The following is a 16,767-nucleotide window of genomic DNA, read 5'->3' on the forward strand; positions in this document are numbered from 1 at the left end:
GTCCAGGATTTCCTTGGCATTCTCAACTAATGTTGAGTTTCTCATCTACCATCACCCCAAATCTTTCACTGCAGGCCTGCTCTCCATCACTTCTCTGCCCAAGCTGTTGGTGTGTCTGGGATTGCCGTGACCCAGCTGTAGGACCTTGCACTTTGCTTTGTTGGTCCCCATGAGGTTTGCACTGGCCCAGTTCTCGAGCCTGTCCAGGTCCCTCTGGATGCCATCCCTTCCCTCCGGCTGTGTCGACTGCCCCACACAGCCTGGTGCTGTCAGTGACCTCACTGAGGGTGCCCTTGATCCCCCTGTCCATGTCCCTGACAAAGATGTTGAGCACTATCGGCCCCAGCGCTGACCCCTGAGGGACACCACTCCTCACTGGGCTCCACATGGACCATGAACCCTTGACCACAACTCCTTGTGACTGGCCATCCAGCCAGTTCTTTGTCCATGCAGTGGTCCATCCCTCAAATCCATGTTGGTCCAATTTAGAGACAAAGATGTTGTGTGGGACAGTGCTCAACACTTTGTTGAAGTCCACGAGCGGATGTCAGTAGCTCTGCCCCATCCCCCTATGCTGTCATCCCAGACAGAAGGTCACCAGATCTGTCAGGCACAATTTGCCATTAGTTGGCTGTTACCAATGACCCCTTTGTTTCCATGTGCCTTAGCAGAGTTTGTAGGAGAATATTTTACATGATCTTGCCTGGCACATCAGTGAGACTGAGTAGTCTCCCAAATCTTAGGACATTACTAAAGCCTAGCAAGGCAACATCAAGATACTGCAGCTTTTAACAGTAAATTAATTTAAAATATTTTAGTGGTTAGCTGCAAATGATAGCTCTGGTTAGGAACACTACGTGTTGCCTTAGGGCATTCAGACCAATTGATTAGGTTGTGGCCTTAATTTTTTTCGGGTAAGGATTTCCCCATGGGAATTTGCCCATGTTTTGTTACCAGTAGTGTGTAAGATATTTTAAACTGCACCGGAAGCAACACAGAGACAGAAAACAGATATATCAATAATGGTGACAAATATTTGGTGCTGCTGGTAGCACCATTGCTACAATAAAGGGAGGGTAAAAAAATGTGAGTCTTAATTCTAATGATAATATTGTCACTGTAAATATAATTTGGGCAAACACTCTGGTCTTATAACATGACCCTCAAGTAAAAATACAGCCTTTTCTATGGAGCTCCTCTGCATTACGTACAAAAGTGGTTTCCAAATATATTGAAATAATTTCATGTAGAAGAAAACTTCGTTTAGCATCTCACCCTGTAAAATGTTTATCTAGATGTCCCTGCCTCTCTGCTTTTTTTTTTGTTGTTGTTTGTTTGTTTGTTTTTTCTTGGGGTTTTTGTATGTTTGGATTTTTTCATTTTTTATTTAATAATAGGGAGAATAACACGAGCTTCTTACCTGCAAATCAACTGCGTTCTGTCTTCAGCCCAACTCTTTTCTGCACTAAAAATCAGATTCGTGGACAAATGGTTGCCAATTATTCTCCATTGTTGCTTTCAAAAGAATCAGAAAATGAATAACAGTACTAGTACTATCACCTTCTGTATAATTTGTGCTGAAAATAGTTAATAGCTTTACAGTTCCATTATTTCCAATGTCCCTGGAACAACTAGAATGTCTTTTACTTACATTTTTGTATTAGAAGATTTATTTTAATTATTCATTTAGTAAACAGAGCTGCTTTAATTCTATTATCATGTGGTATTCAGGCTTATCTCTCACGTTTTAAGCAGCTGTTTTGAAGATATTGTAAGACTCAGCTGCACCAAATTTGTGTAGTATGATAAAAAAGTTGAGGCTCCTTAAGTCCTCCATTTTGTCTATCCTTTTGTCAGTTATTGGTCCAGATCTTTGGCTGCAGAATTTTCTTCAGCTATTATGTCTTTCTTACAACCAGTTCCAGTTCTAGAGTAACAAAATCTCCCTACATTTGTACCCTTTCTCAGCTTCCTCTACAAAGACTATAGCATCTATGCCCTTTAGAAAAGCAATTATATAACACTATGGAATATTTATTGTTCTGTTATAATATACCATACCTTGAAGTTAATTTTGCCTAATTTACAGTCAGTGTGCCCCTCCATGCAGTACCCTTGTCTTTGTACTGTTTTTTATCTACTCACTGTGGGTTTCCTGGTCAGTCAGTCAGATTTTTATTTTTTTTCCCCCAGAACTACTCGTTAGACTGTGGCATTACAGCAAGGATTTCCAAAGTGAGTGACAGATTTCTACTGGCAGGATGTGACCCAGCTGATGAAGTAGTACTGTTCCTGCTGCTAGAAGAGCCTACATTATTTGAATTCATGACAGAAAGTACCAAGCAAGCCTGGTCATCTGTAATTCTGGATTCCTTCAACCCTTTTACAAATCAGAGGTCTCCAGTTTTCTCCTGCATCATAGCAGGTGTTCAGCCAGCTCACAGAAGTGCTCTTCATGTACCAAGAAGAAGGGATCTAGCTGGGGAATACCAGGCAGATAAACCAGAAGGCAGAAGTCAGCTTCCACTGAGTGCTCTTCTAAGCAACGACAGCATGAAGCTCTCCCAGCAGTGTTCCTTAGGCATGGCAAGCCTACTCTGCTGGCAGAGAGCCTCCTCAAAATTGACTTCTTGACACAGAAGATGTCAATCACTAACTGATCTTAGCCACTAACACAAATGAGCAAGGAAAACATACAACAAGCAGCTATTCTTCAGGGATATTTTCAAGGGTTAGGTTCTCCCACTCACCCACAACAGGTGAGCTGTCAGAAATCCTCCATTCTTCTAAGCCATCAGCTGCTTCTCATCATTACACCTTTTACCTGTGAGAAGGTGTTTCTATACCTTCTATAGAGGGCTCAGGGGAAGAGAGGGCCTCTCCATGTTACTAGCTTACATTTTTTTATAATGGATACAGATAAATGGCTTCTGTCATGCTCCACAGTTCTCACCAGAGTGAGAGGCAGAGTGGCACTGCTTTCTATCTTCTTTTTCCAAGGAAAGTTATTAACACATTTTACTCCTATTAATCTCTAATGTCATTGTACTTAACAGGATTTTAGGAAGCTTGAGCAATGAGTTTTTTTGCTGTAAATTATTAGGTCAGTTTCAGAGAAATATTAGATATCCCCCACACAATATAAAACTGGATCTTATTTATAAACAAAGAAAACGACAAAAGGTGAGAGGGTAGGGACGTACTCTCTTAAGCAGGTCAGCCTTGTTAACAAAGGCTCATTTCTGAAAATAATAGTGATTTTTATGTTACAGATGCAGATATAGTTCCCCCTTACAGAGAAGGAAAGGGTCATCTGTCAGGAAACTGCTGAACCTTTACAGGGTCTTACATGTAAAATATAGTTAGTCTGGTTAGTTTTCTCTGTCTGTAAATCAATATACTTGCATTGGGTAATATATTGGTTCTTAGTATATTGTCTCAAACAATGCTCTCATTAAAGAGTATTTCCATTGAGTTATGTCTGAGTGTATATTCATTTGTTTATCTCTATATATTATCTTACAGCTAGCTCCTTTGTAGCTAGTATTACAAATATTAAATGGAAGATTATTCAAGTATTTTCTTTCATCCCCTCTTTCCCCATTACCATGTTCTTATTTACAATGTAATAAAACAATGGCATAACTATTGAGGAATTATTTTTACAGAGATTTTTTTTCTGTTTACTTGATAGTTTTAAATGGCTTGCCCACCTGCCTTCGGTTTATACATAGTCATTTTGGCTGATTACTTAATATACTGTACTACATTTAGAAAAACTCTTTGGTAACCATAGTAACTATTTTTGATTAGGTACAGCTGAGCACAAGGGTTCATTTTAATATAGGTGGAAAAAAATAGAAAAATTATCTTCAAAGCTCCTGAAATCATTTGGGTTATTATCGGCTTTCATTTCAGGTTCAACAGAGAAAGAATTGCTCACAGGCTCTCTTTCTTGCTTCTGTGATGGTTTGTTTGTATTTTTTTCTTTTCTTCTTTTTTTAAACTTAGTAGTGTGGGCTGTAAAGGATTTATATAAAAGTTTTTGGAGGTTTTCCAAGGGCAGCTTGTCTTCCTGAAGATAAAAATCTATTTTTGATAAGATTTACCTAACCAGTAGTAACACTGCAACATTCTTGTCTTCTCTATTATACCAGAGGGAACGTGGCCCTCTATAATCCAATTTCCCTTACACCCTATGATGGCTTGGCCCAAAATCTTTACAAGCCAGTAGGGATTGGGCTGTAATAATTCAAAGAAGAGCAAAGATGGCAAAGAAGTACTAGTCTCACCTTTAGCTTTATGGAGATTTTGAATAATATTTCCTGATGTCCAGGTTCACCAAGTGTTTTCTAGGACATGCATGTCCAGAAAGAAGTCCTGATGTCTTTTTGTTGTTGATGTGGTGCCTCAGTAATCCTGGTGATCAGAGAGGGAATAGAAAGTACCTGCTTTTTCTGAAACTATTGATTCAGCATGCAACCATGAACCGACAATATGTCATTCTGATCCAAAGCACATAAAAAAACTTTGTGAAAGAGAGATAACTGAATATCATAGGTCTGTGTTGTCAGAGGACAAAAGCTGGTAACATCCTGAGAAGTTACCAGGTAACTTCTCCTGGTAACATCCTGAGAAGTTCTTTGTGTATGTTCAGCACTCCAGCACTCATTCAGGACAAAGACCAGGTCTTTTCAGTACAGCTCACAATCACATTTCCTTTTTTTTCTCGTGAATCCAAAGTCACAGTGCAAGCTAATACACATTCAGCTAGCTAGAGCCTGAAGCTGTGATGGTAACTACAACAAAGTAACCTGAAATACTCCTGGCTAGTAGTGAGCCCAATGATGAGACTGGATAATCTCCATCATCAGAGAAATCAGGCTTGCATTTCCATGGGTTTCTCCTCATTAATTATATCATACAATGATGGAGAATGCGTTGGTATCATTACCTTAATTAGTTGGAAAACATTTTTTGAAATTTGTCAATATTTCTCACTCACCAATTGACAAAGCATGTGAAATGATGTGACTATCTCTGTAGATAGTTGTATAATACATTTTACAAATGTTCTGGGATTTTTTTTCATTTTTTGGTCTATCACAGCATTATTTATTCAATCAGTCTTTTTCAGTGTTCAAATGAATCTAGTTATTATTCCAAGAGTTAATAACAGTATCTGTTTCTTCCTGTCTGCTGTGAAGGACAGTGCTCTATATTAACCTCTGTGATGTCTAGTGTTGAGTTTTTGTATCAAAAGAGCTTTTATTATTTAGAAAAATGCACTTCCCTGTAGAGAAGACAACCCAAGGCTATTTTGCCTCATGTTGTGATTAGTAGTGACCAGTTGTGGCCTCTAATCAGTAATTCCTAATTTTTACTGTCCTGCAGCCTGGGCTGTCTGTAAAGCCCCAGCTGCCTGAGAGAAATCTTCCCTCTGTCTCTTGTCTTTGTAATACTTCCAGTAGTTGCTGTCTTGCAAGGGTTGGGAATAAACCAACAGCCCTTCACTCAGTTGTGACTACTTTTGTTCTGCTGAGTGAAAAGTGATTGATTTGCTTCATCACCCACTCAAAGGCAGCCACAACTTTTCTATTCATGTTTTACAAAAGTAAAAGCAGAGTGAAAAATGTTATGAGAGGCACATCAGAGGGTAGATGTTAATCTGTATAGCTCATTGCTGGAATTGGCTGCTGCTTTAATGAGGTGTGGGGTCCTCAATAAACAGCAGGGACACAGCTAACACACCATGGTGTTCATCATAGGCTGCAGGGGAGTCTCAGCTCCAGTGCCTGGAGGACCCCTGTGCCCTCCTTCTGCACTTATCATGGTGTGTAAAGAGTAGTTCAGAGCCTTCTTACATGGGGAATTCAGAACTCTCAGGTCTAGATAGCTCATTGGTCTGACTTTGACACCACCCAGATCAGTGAGATGTCTGCAGCTTAGGGCAGAACGTGGTTGGGTGAAGCCCCTGTATGTCAGCCCAGGGGCTGGTTTATGGAACCAGGCTGGGTTTCTTATTTATAACCAAATTAATTGCCTGGTATAAGCCAACTTGTACTGTAACAGGTGGGGGCACAAAATAACTCAGTAGGGTTTTTTCCATCTTAAGATAAAGGTGCGTTACTAAAGCAAAAAGTCATGTGTATGCGTAGGCAAAGGAAATACCCAAAAGATGTTATTCCCTACTTCCTGTCAGCAAGTACTGTCCTGTCACTTTCCAGGAAACAGGGCTTCAGCTTGTGTAGTTGTTGCTGCAAAAAATGCATATTGTAAACAGCAAATGCCCACTCTCCACATTCCTCCTCTCTCTTAACTTGCATATCTGAGCAGTCATCACATGGAATGGACCAGTGTGGCTTGGCTGCCCTGGGCACGTCCCCTCCCATGATCTCGCCCACACACAGCCTGTGGGAGCGAGGACTGATGGTGTAAGTGCCGGTGCAGATGCTGTGTTAGCTCTGCCCAGCAGCACCAAAACACAGGCATATAATCAATGCCTTACCAGCTACTAATGCAAATTAGCACTGTGGAAAATGGAGGAAGTTAACTCCATCTCAGCCAAATCCAATACAATGTCCAAGGAGCTACCAGGGAATGAAGCTGCACCGTTACTTACCTAGCTTTGTTACCAGATATTTATTTTTTGAGTGTTGAAATATGTATTCGTGCACTTTTGTCAAAGACTATAACTCTGTTGAAAGGGTCCACAGGTAATTTCAGATTAGTCTTCAGACTTTTTCCACTCATTAGTTCAAAAGGACAAGATAATTGTCAGTACAGTTGAAAGAAAGAAAGACCCTGTTGAATATGGGAAGGCATCGTAACAATGTGTTTTTATTAAAAAGTACAGGATGAAGACAAAAACTATATTGTATATATTATATGTGCTGCATGTTGTGCTTTTAGGAAGTGATATTTTGCTTATTTTAATCATGAATGGTAGGGGTTTTTAATTATCCTCTAACTGCACAGTTGGGTAAAGTGTTACTGAGAATACAGAAAAGAGCAACTAGAGAGAATTTTTTGTCTGGAGCTAAAAAGACAGAAAAAAGGTTTTATGTTGGAGTATAGGTTAAATAGTTCATCAGAGACTGATAGTGGCCCTGAAAATAACATTAACTTCTGGTACTTATTTTTAATATTCTAGCATTGTCTGACAATATAATGCTGTGCATTAAAAAAAAAAAAGAGGTTGAATTTGCTAATATGGTTCTAGGCATTAGGACAGAAACTAAATAAGAAAAAAAAGCCTAGCATCAGAACAAAAGAAAGTGTGTTTTTATATTCTGAAAAGAATAAAAATGGGCAAAAAAAGTCAGATGCAAGCACTGTGAGATATTATTTTTGTGAGGGCTCTAAAGAATCAGTATACAATTTTGTGAAAAGTGGAAAAAACCAGTGTAATTTTGCTAGAGATAATTGGACCATTCATAATTATGTACAGTGAATCAGTTACTGGAATATTTCTAGAGTTATCTTAAATTGTTTGCAAACAGAATGCAACTGGAGAAAGTTTCAAGCGCACTAATTTTAGGCTAAGATTTTTCTTGTGAGGGGTTCCTCTAACTTTCAGCGCTGTATCTGTATGACCATAGTCGTTGATGGGAAAGACGTTGCTAACATTTTAAACAGGGTGTTCTCATGCTGCAGGACAACAGGCCTTGTGCCAGGGAGCTCAGAGCATAAGCACGTAGTGAGACAGGGGCTGCAACCTCTTCATTGTTTTCATAATGTTTGTGATGTTTTCCTTCACTGCTGGCACATTGTTGACTGAACCAGAGAAATAATCTTCAACATAGACCTAATGCAATAAAGCAGGGTCAGTAAATGCACTGTACAGCTCTGTGATTCTCTTGTGCTTTCTATTCCACAAGCAGAGATACAAGTGTTCCTGTCCCTTCTCACCTTCACCTCTTCCAAACTGCCTGTACCCAATGGTTAACTTGCTCATGTTTTCCTGAACAGAGTCTGAGATGCTGCTGGTAATGATCCAGAGGTATGTCAGAGGCCATCAACTGCTCAGGAACGAATTATCAGCATGATCTTTCTGACTTCTGCTCCCTTTTGGGTCTGGCTAGGTTAAGACCCTACCACATATTATGAATAGGGCCACTGGCATTCAGGTCTGACTCCCAGATTTTGCCGTGGGGTGAGGGTTTGGTCAGGATAATGATCCCTGTATCTGCTGGATTGCTCTGTGGGGCCTATGTAGCTTTGCATGGTGCAGAAACTTATTTAATTGCTACAGAAAGTACTGCTTTTGTCTCCTTGATTTCAGTAGCCTGTTGTTTTCTGTGGGTTGGGCTGAGACAAGGACATGTTAGCAAACAGTTCTAAGTATGCTCAAAAGAAGCTGTTCTATCCCCAACCCCAGCAAAGAGCAGCACTGAAATGAAAACATACATTTTATGTGAAGGTCTTACTGAATAGCTTCTTGTGTTATTCAGTCACCTCTACAGGTTGCAAAATGCAAGCAGTACAGACTGAGGGTAAGAAGGATGGTAATACAAGCCTAGCATTTGCAAAACATTTTTTTTCCCTGGTTTGGCCATGGATTTCATCAGTCCATCTTCCTTCAGAGGAACCTTCAGTTTTTGATTGCTTCTAGTCATTGGAATATTGTGAAAATAAATACTCTGCAGTATTTTTTGGTACCTAAATTGGAAAGTAAAATTTACACCACAAATCTTAATGCATGAAGTACATTACTATTTACTTCTGATTTTTTTTTTAATAATTAATTATCATTTTGATATGAGTGATGCTGTGATTTCTGAGAGGGTGGAAAACAATCTCATATGAATTCAATAGTAATTTATTAGTCATTGGGACTGCTTTTCAAATGTTAAAATTTAGGTGTCTAGGTAGGGTTTTTGGGGGATTTGTCTGGTTTAATTGCAGTGGAAACCACACTTTCAACATTCAACTGAAAAATGTCTTTATTCAGTAGAACTCCTTCCATTGTTTACAGCAGTCACTAACAGGCCTTTGGGAAGAGATGTCAGTATTAACAAGTACTAATATTGAAAACTTTTGTTTAGCAGGTGTGAATTTTATGAATGTATAACAGTGATAAATAGCATCAGTATGGATAGCAGGTTGTCTCAGACTGAAAATAAGCCTCGGCAGACAAAATGCTGCCTCCATCTCATGTCAGGTGGCCTGACAGCAGCCCGTGGGATGGTACATCATGGATAACAAATACCTGCTGGCATTGCCCTGACTCCTTCACCTCCAGGATCACCTCCTGAACCACACTGAACATGACAAATGAAATTAAACTTGGCTGAAATCAACTACTAAGAGCTATTGCTTTTGGCTCTTTCTCTGTTTCTTTTGAAAATTCAGTGGTTTTTAATCCTGTGGCCCTCAGAGCCCATCAGAGGAAGCATCCCTGGAGTTAACAAGTCAGAGAAAAGCAATTAAAGAAAGAGTCTATTGGCATTGCCTGTGTGAGTTCCTGCCACTTGCTAAGTGGTGGCCTCCAGCTGACAGGAAAATTCTAAGGTTTCCACATATCACAGATTTGGAAATGCTTTGTAAATCGCTGGCAAAGCCCCGGCAAGTCAGAGGGTGCTGTGTCAGGTTCTGTTTCTGATGAACCAGATACCACCTTGTTGTGAACTTAAGAGTGTTCCAAACTTGGAACTGGCTTTGTCACTTTGATTCTCCTCTGCATGGGTATTTCTTTTTGGCTGAGATAACACACAAAAAAAGAGCTGCGTATTTAGGCACTCTGCACTAGTGGATTGGATGCCATTTAATTCAGCAAGCTAGTCTTTATCCTAATTTATGCTGTAACAGCCGGGAACATAAAACTACTTCACCAGTGTTGCATGCATTTTATGAATATTTAATAATGAAAGCAATCCCCTTCTTATTAGCAAGAATAAGGGAAACAGTGTGTGAACACATAAAACGTTGTTTTCTTCTTGACAAGTAGTTTTCTTGAGGGCCTATTCAAATTTCAACTACTATGTGAAGTACTGCTCAAAGGCAGCAGATTCAAGAATTTAACATTATTTATGTAATAAAGTGGATAGTATCTTAATGGAGATTTGGGGTAGTTATCCATCTAATAACTTTTAAAAATCATGGTTTGATATAACAGCAGACTGGATCAGAAGGAATGCAAATTGCAGAAATTAAGATCATGAGACCTTGAGTGTTCGCTTTGATCATGACAGTGCATATTTGTTTCAGAAGTGTTATGTTCAAAATAGGGAGATGTAGTCATTGGCAATTCTCATTGGTGTCAGGTTTGAGGTTCCCTCCATAATAAATTCTGTGGTCTGAAGCTTTATGTTGGACCTTTATTCTGAGTGGTAGGTTTTGGAACTTCCTCTTAAAAATGTTTCTTGTTCCTGCAAACACAAATATCCAAAGAGAACTGACCAAGACTTTGTGTTTCATCATCAGAAAAGATATTGCACTGTACTCAAATTTGTACCAACTAGGGATAGGCTGTAATTTCAGCAGAAACTGAATTTCAGCAGACTAGTGCAGGGCCTTTGAGAGGGCAGTGCAGCTGAGCTGGGGCAAAGAAAAATGTTGTAGTCATCCCAGAGAAATATAAGGAATATGAGAAAGATTGGTGCTTTTTTGTCTCACTGAATTAATTTTTTTTACACTTAAAGGCTAGTACAGACTCTTCCAGGTAAAATAACATGTCTCCTTTTCAACATCTCATGCTAACTATTAAAGAGAACAAACCCCTCACACTTATTGTATATTGAAAGTGCAATATTTACAATGCCAGAGCTAGGAAAAAGTTATTTTCCTCTAATTGAAACATGTACCTTAGCAGAATTTATATCATACCCTTGTAACTTATATACACTTTAGTTAAGTATACTAAAAAACTAGTGATGAACACTTGATTTTAATGTAAAAATTATTTACAGGGTAGCACGAATTGAAACACACAGGCTTTGGCTAGGTACTCCATGTGCTTTATCAGCTCTGCTTTATTATGGTTGATGTGTCAACGAATTACATTCAGATAAATGAGTGTTGTGGTTTAGGGAGGTTATTCACCAATTTAGTGCTCTCACAGAAACATTCTGAACTATGTGCTGCTTGCTTAGTCTCCTTTGTCCCTGCAGTGGGATGAAGAGGAGAATTGAAGGCTCATAAGGTAAAGAACATGGGTTGTGATAAGAACAGCTTACTAGACACAGCAATGAAGTAAGAAATGAAGGGTAACAGCAGCAAAATGAATGACAGCAGACAAGAGAGGCAAAATGAATGACAGCACACGAGAGAGGCAGGCGATTCTTGCAGGCGAGTGCTCCCCACACAGAACCCAGCACTGCACCATCCACCTGGCCAGGACGGACCCTCCTCCCCGTCATCCTCTGTGTGTATGGCATGGGGTGGTACAGAACCACCCCTGGGTCCTGGCCAGGCTTCTCCTGGCTACTGCAGAAATGAACCCTCTCCTGGCCTAATGCAGGGCAATAGGACATCTCAAACATCTTGCTCCTAAATAACCAATCTAGGAACTCATAAATATTGCTTTATATTTATTGAAGTACCTTCATGTCTGAAAATAGACATCTTCAATCTCTGCTGAGAATAATGCTATCAAAAATCTCCCTCAGCTACACATTTCCTCACAAATATGTTTGCTTCTTTTTAAATTCTTTGTATCTTCTTCTTCCCTATAGGAATTCTGATCAGAGAAAAAAAGTCTGAGAGCCACAATGAAAGAAATACTTCTAGAGCTTTCACAAGCTTCTTTATTTCTTTAGGTTCTTTACTTTGTGTTTTTTTTTTTTTTTTTCTTGACTCTTCCTAAATTTTAGTTGTGGCAACGTGCCAAAGGAATGACAGGTAATTTTTTTCTTCTATGTGTTTAAATATTTGTTTATTTAATCTTGACCCAGGCTTTATTTTAAGCATTATCTTGTACCAAGCTTACTGTAATTTTTGCATAAAACATACAGCAGAAAGAGAATATGTTTTTCTTGCACAAATGTGCACATCCTAAAAGATTATTAAAAATATTATTTTCCTCAGATTTTCTCAGCAAATATAAATTTAGAGGAACACTGTCCAAAGTTTTTGCTTAATAAAAAAATTATTAGGAAAAGAAAAAATATTCCAGGGAGTACAGAAAAATCAGAATTTAAATGGCGGACTTTTTAGGTATTATGTAAGAATATCAGATTAATATACACAGGGAATTTAAAATTGTTGCAGATTTTTGTCAGGTGTGATCACACAACCTTATTGAGCTTATTGAGCCACTACTCCAGACTAACTGTAAGATTAGGAATTTAAATTCTCCTCTGAATAGAACATGCTTAGCAATGAGGAAGATAAGTTTTCTGTCATTGCATATGTTGAAAAGAGGTGATGCTGGTTTGTCATCCCATGAAATAATGGGAAAAACTCAAGAGTGAAGAAAAATCCTTCCCACCAGGTACTTAAGTCATCTCTGTCTTGGATTTCCTAAATTCCTTCAAATGAGACCTCACTTTTACTCCAAGCTTCAAGCAAAACTGTCTCAGTTCGTTATGTACTTTTGGAACGGACCGCAGTCAATTTCCAGACAGAATCAGAGTTCAGCTATGTCTCAACTCAAAGAGTCTTGATGCACCTGAGGAGCCAAGATTACTCTGGTTGGCTGGATTTAGACCTTGGTGAGCTCTGCACAACACTTGCAGCAGCAGTTCTTGCACCTTTGTCAGAGCTTCCAAACAGCAGGGCAACAGTGGCTCTTAGAACACCTGCAAATCTTTGATTTTCTCAGAAATTTTGCCTCGCATCTCTTGAGAGAGGGTGAAGAAAGAAGCATTACTTTTCTGAACTATGTTCCATCAGACGTGTTGGGAAATAATGTTAGCTCCATAGTAGGCATTTTGGAGCCACAGGCAGAGAGAACATAAAGCCTCTTTGCTTTCCAACCACCTCTCTAAAAGCTCTTTTACAAGATTTTGTTTCCCCCAGGACGTATTGTGTGCATTATGCAGACCTCAGCCTGTATTTGATGTGTTCTGTCAGAAGAAAAATGATCAATGCCAAGAATGAACAATGCCAAGTTCTTCTGTAGAGCTGACTCACAATAGTGTTACAACATTTTTTCTGTGAGCCTGGCACTTTTGCACTTTTGAATGCAAATGCTAGGTTTTGGGTGTTGGGGTTTTTTTTGGTTTTTTTTTTTTTTTTTTTTTTTTTGCTTATGCATGTACACATACACAAGGAATAGTTTTAGAGTTATTCTTAAATGCTAGCAACGACTTCATATCAGCACCGTTAGAGTGGGAGGCAGAAGTGGCTCATGTTCTGAGGGAGACAAAATGCTGTGAACCAGTACAGCTCTTTCCAGAAAGCTTGAAAAGGAATAGTGTGGTTCCTGCTCCTCCCCCGCCTGGTGTGGGATATACCTACAAAATACCCTTCAAGGTGTGTTGGACAGAGAAGAATGTTGACTGACAGAGTAGTGAGAGTGCTGTCCCTTTCTTGCCCATTTGATATGTGGGGGTCTTTTCTTACATTTGGGGAAAGTGAGGGGCAGGGGACAAAGGGAGAAGCAGCAGTTAGCACCCAGCTCAGGTGAGCAAATTACTAAAATGTTGGCAGCTTTGTTCTAGTAGCACCAAGAATGAAGACATCTGTGTTGGAGAGGAACTCACAGAGGAGAAACACACAAAAGTTCGCAGAGTCAATGATGTAGAAGGAAGAAAATAGGTAGGACTAGAGGAAAGAGAGAGCATGAGCAGCAAAATTCACGTCCTGTGGGAGAGTCAGTGGAGGGGAATGGTAGGCAGGAGTGTGAATGTGTCAGCAAGACAGAGAGATGCGGGCTCCCATTTTAGCTCGTTTGCATCCTTCTCTAATGTCAGTTACTGGTGATTTTCTGCATCTAAACACCAAAAGTTGACCATTTAATCGTGGTTTTGGTATAATTATATCTTTTATCTAATTCATGCTTGCAGTGATTTGTTTGTATTTACTATAACATTTTCTGCAGCCTCTACTGTAGACAGGCTTTAAATAATAATTCTAAGTCCTTAGCGAATTAACAAACAGTACAATGCTCTGAGAACTTTAGTCACAGATGGTGCTGAAGAAGTATTTCACAATGAATAATTTATCCATCAGATAAATGTAGTGTTCCTGGCAGGTTCATGAACAATAATGAAATTATTTGTAAAAAAAATTATTCACTATATTTTTCTAGCAAGGGGTCCTCTGCATCTGGTACATTGCTGTTTTCTTCCAGTATCTATGCTTTTGACCCATTGGGAGTTTTGGAAAATACTGACTGGTCTTTCCGATCCCAGGTAGCTGGGTGGTTACTGCCTTGAAATACTGCCTTGTAATAATTGGGACACCTAGACAATTGGGAACCTGTCTACCTGATAGGGCCAGCTGAGAGGAAGATTAGATGGGTATGTCTAAAAGGAGGAAATGAAAGAAAAATCCAAAATACAAATGATGAGAGTATGTCCTAACACGTTAGGTAAGCATGATTTTTAAAATAGATTTTATTTTCATAATGCACTATGTAAGAAAAATCTGTAGTGCCTGGTCTTCTCAAAACGAGGAATATTTTTGAGCTAGATTATTATTTATTAACACAGATTATCTCAGTTCCCAGAAAATTATTTGATAGGCTCAAAGTAATGCTATGCATGTCTGGCTTCATAAGGGAAATCTATTCTGAGTTAAAGACTTATTTCCAAATAAGTCTCCCAGGAGGAGGGTTTCTAGTCTAAGACCAATATTCTATTTCACTGACTACAATAGTAGTAATCTGTTAACCTCTTAGGCAGCACAGCAGTGAAGCCTCATAAATAAAGCTGCAAAAATTGATGAAAACATAAAAAAATAATAAAAGCCTCACAGACACTGCTAAAGAACTTGCTCAGGAAATGGAAAGCTCTTTTCATGGTATGTGAAGAGGCAGATAATGATGTTTGAGGTTTTTGTATAAATGCAGAATAAAACCATGCATTGAAAAGGAATTGGTGAAAGCTAGAAACCAAAATACCCTAAATGATGTCTGGGACTATGCTTTAGCAATACATAGTAGGCTCAGTCTGTCTCAGTCACAGAATCTATCAAATTACTCAGCGAGATGAAAGTGTGCACATTTGCAGTATCTTGTTTTCATTTTGAGGTTATCTCACTCTCTTATTTGGATGGTGCTGTAAGGAGATATATGTTCCATCATGCAAGTCCATGGGCCTGTTATGCTACTACACAACTGCTGGAGCTAGTTTTACATTTTAATAACATGTAAAACTGGGCTAGGTAGCACTTTTAAGCTTCAAGTGCTACCTAGCCCACTTTCCTGGCTAGGGTATCTAGACATTGCCCTTCTGCTGTAGTTCCCCTGGTTCCACTGCATGCCAAAGAATGAAGTTTGATCAGGATCAGTGGGGTTCTGCTTCACGCCATTGTGGAGAGTAAGCCAAGGAAGTTCTACTTTCTCAGGGTATTGGAGTCCTCTGCATACTTCTGCACCCAGTTAAGTTGAGCAAGTCAGTGTTTCTTACAGAGGATTTGTTCAGCTTTGCTGATAGAAACTGCACCCTCAGAGCTGATGCCAGAATGAGGGTCTTGTGTTTCGCTGTGGTGGTGAAAACCTACCAGCTATTTTCCATTTCTTCAGCTGCTGTGTCCAGCTAGAAACAAGCCCTGTAAGCTGAGGAAAATCCTGGTCAAGGGGTGAGAGCATCAAGAGATGCATTCATATTTAGAATGGAGAGGACACTGTTTTAAAGGAGAAGCATGTAAGCCTCATCATGGATGACAGTCATGTCTGGCACATAGAGGGCAAATTGTTTTCTCAAGTAGCTCGTAACAAAGATTTTAATGAAGTACATTTAGGAGAGGGCTCTAAATTAGGAGAGGGCTCTAGCCAATTACTGTCTTTTCTAGCCACATTACAGGCATGAAAGGTCATAATTTGAAAAGTCTTCTGTGGAGAACATCTTTAAAGTAAACTAGTCAATTTTGGTAATGTTTGAATTACATGAATTGAAATTTAATAGGTAAGTGCAATAATAGGTAAATATCTTAGAAATATTTTTTAAACGTATCCCTTTTCAAAATTGCTGGGTCTGGGAGGTTGCATCTCTTAGCATGGCTTTTGAAAAATACTTTTATTTCCACCAACATTTTTGAAAAAAACCCACAAATTCTCATGCAGAAGGTCTGGTCTACCTGCTTCTTTGTACTTTAGAACTTGAGTTTGTGGGTTAAATTTATTAGAAAACATTCCAGTGAGCACGTTTCTGAGAAATGTGAAGAAACAATGCGTAATAGACTGGTTCATTAGGTCACAGTTCAAAACATCCAAATCTGTAATTATGTCTCATTTTAGAAGGTGATACCCTTAGAAAAGGAAAAATGAAAAAGCTGTTCCCAAGTGGGTTGGAATTTATTTTAAAGTAGAAAAACACAGTGCTGATGACAAAATGTTTAAAGTCAGTTATTTAGTTGGTAAAGTTTAAATTACATGAGAAATAAATATTCTGTTTGCTGTTTTCTCTTTGTGCATGACAATAATTTGAGTGTAGTAAAGTAGCGGTGTCTAAACCTGAGCAGAGCTTAACTGGGCATTTAAGCCATTTTTAATTGAGATCTTACGGCCCACTTAAATTGCAACCCTAATACTTTTTGAGCAGGGTCAAGTCCAGGCTCATTAGCTCTGCTGCACCACTTTGTTCCTTCCCTGGCAGGATTTCCAGGCTGCTGGGACTTGTGCACATTGCAGGGGGGATAGGCTGGGAAGCAGGGGTCGGG

The sequence above is a fragment of the Melospiza georgiana genome, chromosome Z (assembly GCF_028018845.1).
Source record: "Melospiza georgiana isolate bMelGeo1 chromosome Z, bMelGeo1.pri, whole genome shotgun sequence".
NCBI classification, from domain to species: domain Eukaryota; kingdom Metazoa; phylum Chordata; class Aves; order Passeriformes; family Passerellidae; genus Melospiza; species Melospiza georgiana.